Source organism: Urocitellus parryii, chromosome 12 (assembly GCF_045843805.1).
Source record: "Urocitellus parryii isolate mUroPar1 chromosome 12, mUroPar1.hap1, whole genome shotgun sequence".
In the NCBI taxonomy this organism is placed as follows: Eukaryota; Metazoa; Chordata; class Mammalia; order Rodentia; family Sciuridae; genus Urocitellus; species Urocitellus parryii.
The window spans coordinates 64,081,030-64,085,013 of NC_135542.1; positions in this window are offsets into that span (position 1 = coordinate 64,081,030).

A 3,984-nucleotide genomic window follows, 5' to 3' on the forward strand; every position below is an offset into this window, starting at 1 on the left:
TTCATTTTTTTATGTGCCATGGACCTTATGCTCTTGGTTTCCTCATTACTTCCCTAGTTACTCAGGGCAACAATGTACCTGCTAAACAACCTTGTTTCTAGTCCCTCTCACTTGGTATCATGAAAGGACTAAATGTTGAACCCTAATACATAAGAAGATGTGCTATTGGGCTGAGGATGTAAGGCATCTTAAAAGACTATGATAGAGCTTGAAATTGCTCCTCTTTTGTATTTCTCTTGTTGCTGAGAGAACAAACATGATAACTAGTATACCTGCAGCCATCTGAAACCATGAGATAAGGAAGGAAACCAAACTCCAAGGTGGTGCAGCAGAAACATATAGACTCCTGGCTCCCTCATGGTGGTGGAGTGGCCACCCCATCCCTGAACATAATGCCTCCAAACAACTTCCACTGGAGAAAGAGACTTCTTCTTGGGTAAGCCTCTGTTGCTTTGGTTTTTTTGTTATATATACTTCAGGTCAACTCTATGTGAAACTGGGTTATAATTTTTTTTCAAACTTGAAATTTTATGAAGCCTCCTCCATATTGACTGTTTTTTTAGATTTTTTTTTAGTTGTAGTTGGATACAATACCTTTATTTTATTTATTTATTTGTTTTCATGTGGTGCTGAGGATCAAACCCAGGGCCTTACACGTGCTAGGCGAGTGCTCTACCACCGAGCCACAACCTCAGCCACCATATTGACTTTTTGATATAACTATTGTCCAGAAAAAAAATATACATTTATTATAGAAAAAGAATAAGTAGTGCTTCTAAAAGCAAAATCTTACCAGACATATTTTTGGTAGTTCTTTGTAAATATTTCTAAGAGATGGTATAACAGAACAGGCATTCGGAACTGTAGATCTTTGTATAACATTGCTTAAATGAAGCCCTAAGCAGAGTTATGAGGTAGATTCATTTATTAATGTATTACCAGGACCTCATTATGTCAACACCTACACTTTTTATTCGTTTTAATAGTAATTTGTCCATTCTGATCTCTCTTCCCTTTATACATTCTTTTTAGATGCCACTTCTATTCAAATTCTGCAACCACTTATGAGTCACAGACCTGACCCCGTAAACTCAGCTATGCCAAGGATCAGGAACACACTGCTCAAAGACCAATTGGTTTGCCTGAGTTTAAGTTCAGAGCCCTTTTCAATAACATTCTTCTCCTAGGCAAAGAGGCACGTTAAGATGTCCCTCTATGGAATGATGTGATAAAGGGCTGGGATTTGGACAGAAAGCAGGAGAAAAGAGGTGGTTTGTTAAGAAGTGCTTTGACAATCGGGATCGGGTGTTATTCTTTCCCTCAAAATCTCTTCCTGCCTTCTAAATGAAGTCTCTAGGATAAGCACAATGAAGGTCACTAGCCTCCAGAGACAGAGCTAAGGTCTCTCAAGTGTGCAATCACTTGACATTTTGTCCTTGACATCCAAAACAAGAAAATGAGCTTGGTTGAACTTGAGAAACCTCAGTTATTACAGTCTGAGAATTATAAAATTGGTATCATTTTGTATACTTGGAACTTAGGTCATGCTTATCAACCCTATGAAACCTTCACTCTTATTCTAGTCAATGTGAGCTACTTCATCTTAGATAGAAACTTTTCACTGATGTTATGAAAGTACCTGATCTGATATTGGCATCCTTGATGTCCATACCTTGATTCTTTCTCAGATATAGCACGTCTGAGATACCAGTGCTACACACAGCTCCAGATGCCATATTAGTCAGGATCTAGCCACTAGGAGATATAGATATATATCAAGATACTTACTGCAAGGAATGGGGTTATCCAATTGTGGGTGTGTCAAGGTAAGTCCAAAATCCACAGATCTGACCATCCAGAAAGGCATGCTGGAACTCTCAGGCAAAGACTGAAGTCCACCAGCAAAATATGTTCTTTTTTTAGAGAAGCCTCAGATCTGTTCTTAAGTCCTTTGAATGATTGGATTGGACTCATAAAATTATCTAGCATACATTAAAACGCCTTCACAAGCCACTCCTAGATTAGTGTTAGAACAACCTGAAACTGAAGCCTACCCACAGTGACACATTTTTAAAAATAAAAATGAAAACACCCTTCCTTCACAAGCTCTTTGTCTCAAACTCTTAGGAGCAATCTAAAAACTCACCCTCAGCCCTGGATTTCTATCCCAATCAATAAATAATGATTTAACACAGGCCACACCCATTAGAAATTTTGGTCTTTTGTTGGAGATTTGCAAGGCCTTTTCTTTGCAGTTCTCTCTCACTTTCTTAGCTTTTCATGCCTTAAATCTCCACAGTTAAAACAGAAAATTAGAAATTGCCTACCTGGTACAGCACCATCTTTACTGAGGTGATAGCAAAGGAAAGAAAACTCCCCAGGTCCTGTGCCATAATTTTCTCAACTATGACATATGGGGAAATAGGAGAATGAAAAGGAGACATGGATTTTCAGTTCAGCTAATCAACCTCACTTTCCCCAAGGCAAATGTCACCCAAAGTCAAGCTGAGGCAGTGCAGATCCTCTTTCCTCTCCTAGTCCTTCTAGTTTGTGATTCATCACAGCAAAAATACACCCATTAGGTCTTGTACCAGCTGTCCCTGGGGCTGTTGCTTTTCCCTCTCCATAGTATCCTAGCAGAATTAGCCAGATATTTTGCACCTTAGGGAAAGGATTAGAGTCCCAAATGAGGATGACTTTTCTATAAATGAAAATTATTTAGGTGTTCAGTTAATCTTCAAGGACTGTGGATGGAGCAGGGGAGGAGGAAAAACATATATATATAAACCCTCTTGTGCTCAGCTCTCTTGCCTGTCAATAGGGTTACAGACTTAATAATCACTGCATTCTCTTATAGTGATTATCTTTGATGATCAAAGCTCTCTTTGATCTAATGGACATGGATATAGCACAGCATGGAGAAGAGCTGGCCAAAGAAAGAATAGGAGCGCTCTAGTTTCCATATACATGTTGAAGGCTTAGTCCCCAGCCTCTGGAGCTATTCAGAGGTGGTAAAACATTTAGGAGCTGAGCCTAGGGAAAGTGAGGCCATTGGGAACATGCCCTGAAAGGAGATATTGGGGCACCAATTTCTCTCTCCTCCTCCTCCTCCTCCTCCTCCTCCTCCTCCTCCTCTTCCTCCTCCTCCTCCCTCCCTTCCTCTCTCTCTCCCTCCCTTCCTCCCTCCCTGTACCCTACCACCATGAGGTGAGCAGCCTCTTCTTCCATACAGTCCTGCCATAATTTATTGCCTCACCACAAGCCCAAAAGCAAGGAGCCAACTGACTGTGGACTGAAACCACCAAAGCTATGATCCAAATCTCACACATTTTGTCACAATAAGAGAAAGCTGACCAACATAAAATGTAACTTAAAGAATTAAATGAAAAGGAAAGAAGGAAAAGGAAATGAATAATGAATGAGAGAAGAAAAAGATAGGGTATTTAGGCAAAGTACAGAAACATAAATATGTATAAAAATGGAAATATGTGAAGTCTGGCAAATGGGAGAGTTCTTGACCCAACTAAAGAAGGTAGCTACTATTCATCCCAATCCAACAGCTGTCATGGAGAATATAGATCTGATGTCACCAGATTTCAGACTTTTCAAGGGAATCCTGAAAGCTGGATTCTTTATGATATCTTCCAGTTTTAAAATGTGGGAAAATTCGTTCAAATTTATGAAAATAGGATGCAGAACAAATAAAATGTGGTTGCAGGAAGATCATCATTTTAGGATGAGAAAATGGAAGCCCTCACCTCATGCATAATATTTGAGGAGGCACTGAAAACTTCAGTCAACAAGATAATTGATATTGTATGACATATTTTTAAAATAAAAACACAAAATGCATTAAGAGCAATATATCAAAATGTAAAGTCAATATCTGACCCTGCACTTGCACTTCTCACATCTTTTAATTCATCCTAAATCCAGCTCTGCATCCTTTAAAGCCTCTGGCCTAAAGGCTCATTGAGAGGGAGC